This window comes from Notechis scutatus, chromosome 1, assembly GCF_049901735.1.
Source record: "Notechis scutatus isolate UNSWTSFEM ecotype Mainland chromosome 1, rNotScu1.2, whole genome shotgun sequence".
NCBI classification, from domain to species: domain Eukaryota; kingdom Metazoa; phylum Chordata; class Lepidosauria; order Squamata; family Elapidae; genus Notechis; species Notechis scutatus.
Window position 1 is genome coordinate 77,165,611 of NC_142009.1, and position 8,460 is coordinate 77,174,070.

Here is an 8,460-nt window from a genome sequence, read left to right on the forward strand (position 1 = left end):
GCCTGCAGCTTGCATATCTGTGTTGATGGTATCTTGCCATTTCTGTTTTGGATGCCTGTGAGGTCACCAGCCATTGACTTTTAGTTAGTAGGCAATCTTGGCCATGGTGGAAAGTGCTGCTCTCTGGACAGGCCCATACCAGTGGACTTGGCCTTCTCTAATCTTCTCTATAATTGATGTCACACCAGAATGTTGTCAAATGGTGTCCTAATCCTATTTCTAATAATAGCAATAAATTACAATTAAATACATAGGGTGAAAGAAAGCAGGATATGCATGGGAGCGGGGGGAAGATGGGATTTACTCTTAATCCATCAACCACCTCCAGCTTGATACACCCCCATTGGGACCACAAGCCTATTAACGGAGCCAAGTCTTCAGGCCCTTATGGAAGGTCAGATGTATGGCAAAGGATCTCACCTTAGGATTGGAGGGAGGAAGGGAGGGAGGATATTCCAAAAGTCAGAAAAGGCTCTTCTCCTGGACCCCACCAGCCAAAATTATTTGATTGACAGAATCCACAACATGTGTGTTTTGTATCATGTTACTCAGCTCTGCCTCAGGGGAACAACAGGGATGAAGTTGACCCTTGGATGAAAGTAAAAGAGGAAAGACATTTGAATTTGAAAAGGGCAATTTTTTTATTTGACTCGATTTGATTTGGTTTGAATGTGGATCACTCAGCACATTTCCTCATATCAGCCGACGGAGCAATTTGCAACAATTATTGCTTCTGGATTTACTCACATCTGGCCATATTTTAAATGTTATATTCTTGGGAGTCAGAGCAAGGAATAAAGGAACAGCAGCTTTAGTGATGACAAATAGAGATTAGCTCAAAAGTTTAGTCATCTCTTGGATCATAATAGACTCTGCATTAAGAGAAACAAGAAACACTAGAGTCAAGAGTTTCTGGAGGAGGAATTTGTAACCCTACTAAAATTAATCCATCAAGGAGTACTTTCTTATCTAATCTCCGGCTCTGAGGTTACTTTAGACTCTAGAGGATGCCAGCTTCATAATACCTTGCACATACATGAATAAAGAATACTTCAAAAAAACAACAACCAGCAAGCAGAATAACTTCTTCCATTATGACAGGCAATGGCAATTAATTCTTTTGTCCCTGCATGCCTTTAACAGCAAAGATTCTCATAGGATAATACACTGGAGGCAAGAATACATTATTCCCTGTTGGAATTTCTGTTTGGAATTTCCCAGTTTGGAATTTTTCCTATGATCTGTTATTCCTGAATCCAACCTCCAACCATAGGTTTGGTTCTTCTTGATATCCCTCTTGTTTCAGCTTTATAGGCTTGCAAACCTACCTGTATTGTTCATGAGTTATGGCTGTTTTGGTGAATGACTCATTTGGCCGGGATTCATGCCACCCTCTGAACATGATTTGCTTAACTTTGTTAGACAAGGCACAAATGGCTGGGTTCACACATAACTCTAACCACCCAAACCTTGTTTGCAGTTCGCAATAGCTGAATTCAGAAAATATCATAAGCCAGGGGTGTCAAACTCATGTTGTCATGGCAACGTCACATGACGTATCAGGACTATTTTCTGCTTTGCTAAACCGGGCAGGGGTGTGGCCAGTGCATTCGGCCCATGGGCCATGAGTTTGACAGCCCTGCCCTAAGTCAACATCATGGAAAGTGCATTACAGTTTGCAGCACTTTGTCATACAATGTGTAATAGGAACTCATTATTACAAGCTATATGGATGGTTGCTATTTTCAGAAGCTTATCGGGAGGGGACAGGAGAAATTGATGGAAGTCCATCACAGACTGCTGATCTTGAAGCTTCTGTATTATGTCCATGATTCCCAAGAGCATGTGAAGAACAATGGCAGAGATTCCAGAAACATTTGGCTGGCCGTGCAAGAAACAAAAGCCCAAGTTAAAATGTGCCTTAGCCTAATTCAGCAAGTCTATTCTCATGCTTTTATGTGAACTCAGCCAATTAGTACATAAGGCTCTGCTTAATGCTTTATAAAATGTTGCAAAATCATCTTCTACACATACCTCCTTAACTTAAACTATCCTTGCACTGGCTGTAATTCTCCAAACGAAGCTTTCTTTTAAAGATTGAACTGCTGAACAAGAATAGAAATTGATCAACGGACTCAACTTTTATATAAGCTTTATATCAGTGCTTCCTTTCAACCAATTTGCAAAATACACACATCCCAGAAACTACTGGCTTATCTAGAAACCTGCAGCAATGAAAAGGAGAAAAAAAAAATACAGAGAGATGAATCTCATAGATCACTACTCTTGCTCTTTCCTCTCTGCTTCCACAAGCGTTACTGTATTTTAAATGAAAACTCCCTGAGATTAAAGCTTTGCTGAAACATCCTGTAATCACTTTTTCTGCTGGATTTATTTAGCCTAGACATGTTTCTTTTGTGAAAAGTAATAAACTTCCTCCCTCCCTCTCTTCTTCCCCTTTAGGAGATGGCGTAAGAAAAAGGGGGTTGTTTCGGCTGCCAAATCAACATTTCAGAAGTAACAAACACAGCTGAAGGAACTGATTTGAGCATAGAGTAGGCTTGTTCTGGGTGAAGAGAAAAAAAATTACCGTAGTGGTATAAAGCAATTAAATAAACCTCTTTGTTTAAGAAAAGTCCTCATTCAGTTAACTGCAACATCAACAGATAATTTGAAGATAGATGCCAACAAGTGATCTCTCCCAGATAAAGCTTTCATGCTATCTTGGATTAATCTTGTGTTCTTAAATCAAGACAATCCATCCATTCAGCTATACATCTTCACTAAGTAAATTATCCCCTTTTTTCATACAAAAGGTAACCTCCTTTGCAAAAAATAATTTCCAAGTGGAAAAATTGCTCAAATTATCCTTGTGCCCATGAACCAGATATCTGGTCATTCTGTTGCATGGTGAAGAATTCGAATAGAATACCTTTATTGTCATTGCATTCAAAATACAATGAAATTTGAAAGCTACTCCAGCACAGTGCCCCAAACACCACATCATAATCACACTACACAGAATTTAAAAAGTAAAATAATTAAAATCATCATCATCATCATCATCATCATATTCATCATATTCATCACAATCATCATAATCATAATCAAAACCTAGTCTAAAACCTATTTAAAACATATATTAAGTTAGATAGTTTAAAAATGCCACTTTATATATAGGACTAAATCACAAATGTACTGTTTGATTCAAGACAACTATTGCCTTGGAAAAGAAACTGTTTCTCAGTCTATTAGTCCTCATTTTAAGACACCTATAACGTCTCCCTGATGGTAACAATTCAAAATATGAATGACCAGGATGAGAACGGTCTGATTGAATTATTGAATATACCCTCTGGGTACCCAAGTTGCAATTTTGTTAGATTCACAAGACCAGCTCATCATATGAGCTCATCCCTCAAATTTGAGGTTAATTACCATTGCAAAACCATTGCATTAACTGTCCCGGTTGATCAATAGAATAGAATAGAATGGAATGGAATGGAATGGAATGGAATGGAATGGAATGGAATGGAATAGAATAGAATAGAATAGAATAGAATAGAATAGAATAGAATAGAATACTTTATTGGCCAAGTGTGATTGGACACACAAGGAATTTGTTTTGGTGTAAATACTCTCAGTATACATAAAGAAAAGATACATTTGTTAAGAATCAAGAATCATAATGTACAACACTTAATGATAGTCATAGGGTACAATCAACAATCAAATCATACTAGGAAACAGTCAATATAAATCATAAGGATACAAGCAACAAAGTTATAGTCCTACAATCACAAGCAGGAGGGGATGGGTGATAAGGAGTGATGAGAAGATTAACAGTAATAGTAGTGCACACTTTGTAAATAGTTGAACAGTGGTGAGGGAATTATTTGTTTAGCAGAGTGATGGCTTTTGGGAAAAAACTGTTCTTGTGTCTAGTTGTTCTGAAGTGCAGTGCTCTATAGCGTCATTTTGAGGAAAGGAGTTGAAACAGTTTATGTCCAGGATGTGAGGGGTCTGTAAATATTTTCACAGCCCTCTTTTTGACTCGTGCAGTATACAGGTCCTCGATTGAAGGCAGGTGGGTAGTAATTGTTTTTTCTGCAGTCCTAATTATCCTCTGAAGTCTGTCTGTCCTGTTGGGTTGAGAGAACCAAACCAAACAGTTATAGAGGTGCAGATGATAGACTCAATAATTCCTCTGTAGAGCTGTATCAGCAGCTCCTTGGGCAGTTGGAGCTTTCTGAGTTGGCGCAGAAAGAACATTCTTTGTTGTGCTTTTTTGATGATGTTTTTAATGTTAGGTGTCCATTTTAGGTCATGTGATATAGTAGAACCTAGAAATTTGAAGGTCTCTACTGTTGATATTGTGTTGTCTAGTATAGTAAGAGGTGGTAGTATGGGAGGGTTTCTTCTAAAGTCTACCACCATTTCTATGGTTTTGAATGTGTTCAGTGAATGAATTCAGTGAATCAATGAATTGGAACTCTAGAAGTGATGTTTGAACAACATCTCGTGAGTGTGTGTGTGTGTGTGTGTGTGTGTGTATGTGTGTGTGCCTTAAAATCCATGTTGACTCTTGCAACTGCCTGGACACCTCCTTGCAGTTTTCTTGACAAGATGTTCAGAAATGGTTTGCCATTGCTTGCTTCCTTGGGCTGAGAGAAAGTGACTGGCCCAAGGACACCAAGCTGGCTTTCTGTCTAAGGCCAAAACTAGAATTCACAGCCTCCCAGTTTCTAGCGTAGTATCTTAACTGCTGCACCAAACTGTTTCTCTGTTGTATGCTATTTACAATAACTTGAAATAAAACCTAAGCAAGATGTTCCTTGCTCTTGGCCCAGTGAGATACAAAAACAAAGAAAGGCAGGAATGGGGAATCATCAAGCTGTATCTACAATTCACTAGAACCTGATAAAGATAACTTTGTGTGGGTAGAAAAATATCTCTTGGATATTGAGATACTCCTTTTTTTTTGGCCACGTATACATATAGCAATGCATTCCAAACAATGGTACTTGCCCAGTGAGTTGATAGCTGTTAGGGATAACATTGTTTACCTAACTTAGTTTGGATAAAAATAATATATAAACTATGTTAGTTAGTTTAAGTGTATGTACCGTGTTTCTCATATAATAAGGCTGGGTCTTATTTTTTTTTGAGCCCCGAAAAAATGGCTAGGCCGTCTTTTCGGGGGTGACTTAATTTCCCCCCCCTTTGCATCTTCGGGCGGGCGGCGATGGCTTGGATGTTGACCTCGGCGTTGGTGGGGCTCTTCGTATCGGGGTCAACGCAGGCAGCACCATATCCGGGTGTGCAACAAAAGTACTTCCTAACGGCAAGCCCCCCCCATCCCCCCCCATTTTGCATGTTTTAATATAGGCCTTAATTTGGGGGGAGGGGCTTAATTTCATTTCATGCCTATAAAACATGTTGGGACTTCCTATTGGGGGAGGCCGTATTGTTGGAGAAACAGGGTATCACTTTAAACTGTAAACCAAGTTTTTGGGTGCGGTTGTAAAATCACCATAAGAGGGAGCAAAAGAGCTCACTGTTTGCTCAGCTTTTACTGGATTGCTGACAATGAAGGATTGATGGTGATAAACTGCTTGTTTGCTGAGAGAAGAAAAGGGGTTTGATTTTTCTTCATATCTCTGACTGCAAAAGAGATATATCACTGGACTGATTGATTGTAAGTTTAATGAACTCTTTTTCAACACTGGACTTTGCAAACTGATTAACCCCTGGACTGACTGAACTTAGTGTATGACATATGGACTATTTGACTATGCTATAACTCTTGCTGGAATAAAAACTATTTAACTTGCACAGTGTATCTGTCTTACTGATTGTAAGCTACTACAACGTTTTGTCACACATATCTGCCTGTCTGCTAGACTGCCGTTGCACGTTCTGCTAGGGTGTATATCCCTAACAATAGCCATGCTTATACCAAACCCACAAAAATATATAAGACCTAAATAGGAATGGTTTTCTTGTCTACCTGATTTCAATGGGTCTGCTCTAAGCACAATTAAAGCTGAATCCACGGCAGAGGTGGTATTCAGCAGGTTCTGACCAGTTCTGGAGAGCTGGTAGCGGAAATTTTGAGTAGTTTGGAGAATCGGCAAATTTCACCTCTGACTGGAGATTTTACAGTATCCTTTCCCTGCCACACCCACCAAGCCATGCCCACAGAATCGGTAGTAAAAAAAAATTCAATCCCACCACTTATCCATTGCAGTCTATTTCAAAAAGCCCTGGTGTCTTTTGGCTTTCTTCAAAAAGGGGGTATAATTTCTGCCTTGCTATATGTTACTGTAGAAAAGATTGCATGTATAATCTCTCAAAAAGGTATGTGAAATTCCTTACGTGAATGTCAGAAGACACCCCTTTCTCCTGTAGGAAGTTAGCACCCACCCCTCTCCTAGAAAAATGAAATATCCTAGGAAATATTAAAAAGGCAGAATATTTCCCCTAAAAAGAGTAGAAACTCAGAAGCAGAAACTCACCTCAGAAGCAGAAGCTCACCCCCACCTTTGTTAATGGGTGGACCATGAAGGCCTGGGCCAGAATATTTTACATAACAAAGATCTCCAGGTAGAGCTGTAATAGGAATTGCCCAAAACCCTTTCATTACATCATCATCATCCAGCAAGGCTCAACCAAGCCTGGCACTCAGGATAGGCTAAAGAGTTGCCCCTGCTTGGCCCCATGGGAGTCTGACAACCAATCAGAATACAAGCTCCAATTCAAATCCCAACAGAGGGTATATAAGGGACTCTTAGCATCTTAGCCCTTCCTTCTTTTCCTTCATCTTGAAGCATGTGATCATCCTTTTCACTTTGGAGCTCCAAGCCATGTGATCCTGTCCACCATTAAACCATCTTTCCAAACAGCCTCCATGTTTCCAGTGTCTTTTCCCCCACTTGGAACTGAACCCAGAAGGATAATTCTTCCAACACTCCCTTTTTTGAGTAATGTTTCTAATTTCTCTTCCAAGACTATTGCTTGCCCCTGGGAGAAGCAACATCCAACCTTAAATCCTAAAATATAGTGATTTGATTTGGTGATCTGAACAGCCAGGTACTTGAGGAAAAAAATACAGTCTGGCACTCAAAGCGCTAACAATAACGTAAGTTTCCTAGTCTGCCATCTACTGCAACAGTTGGAGAGAAAAAACACACCCCGAGAGAAGAACACACATACCGTTCATTGTAGGGTAGGAAAATACAAGTAGCAAAAGGAGAAGAACATGAAATATCGATAGAACAGAGGTGATATTCACCAGGTTCTGACCAGTTCTGGAGAACCGGTAGTGGAAATTTTGAGTAGTTCAGAGAACCGGCAAATGCCACCTCTGACTGGAGATTTTACAGTATCTTTCCCCTGCCATGCCCACCAAGCCACGCCCACAGAACCGGTAGTAAAAAAAATTTGAATCCCACCACAGAGGTAGAATCCTTCTCAATAGTGGGCATTCACCAAGTATCAGGGCAGTTTAATGAAGCATCAATCAGAACATGTCTTGGAAGGGAAGTGCCAAATCAAAGTGCTGTCCTGGATCCACGCTGAAGATTTGAGAAGGCTTGCTAATTCAGTCCAAGATGACAAAAGGGCCTTCTGCACACATGAACATGCTCTCCAAAAGACTTTGTTTCTTCCCATTGAAGCAGTCATCAAAGTGCAGAGCCCCACTTTACTGTTTTTTCAAAATGGAACAACTCCCTTTTTTTTTCCTCTAAGGAAAGCACTACCAGGAAACAGATCACCACCAGACTGGCCTAAACTGAAGCAACATTTTTGAACCAGACTGTACTTCCCTATTAAAAAACAACAACAACACCAGGTCTTTTTGCAATGAGCCGCAATGATGAACCAATGCAGTGGGATAAATCTCTTTGGGTTCTTGTTTTACCTCTAGGAAATAATATTAAAGGTCTTGATATTGAACTCATCCCTTTTTGTGAGGAAAAAGTCTTAGCTGATGATTCTTTTCAAGGACAGCTGCCTCAGGAAAGGAAATAGGGAAGCATGGCAGTAGATCATCTGACCTTGAACTTGGAAATCCAGATTGAAACACCCACTGGTGCGCTCTGTGTGTGTGTGTGTGTGTGTGTGTGTGTGTACGCATGTGCTCTCAGTACAATCAGGGATCATTTGTGGTGTTTTCTAGATAAGCAGGAGCTTATGGAAAGGTATTACATGCTGCAGCTGAATTCCCATGGAATAAGTTGCTGCTTGGCTGGCAAATTTAATTTCAACTGATTCCTGGGGGGGCGGGGTAGAACTTTACCTAAAATTCAGTTCTCTCATTCGAGCTGGATTCAAAGGTTGCAAGCATGCTGGATACACTCAGGCAGCAGAACAGACCCAAGACCCGAGGTGGCATCGCCTGTGAATTCAGCTCCTCCCTCCTCCCAGGAAAGACCGAAAGAGGATCTAGGAGCTATA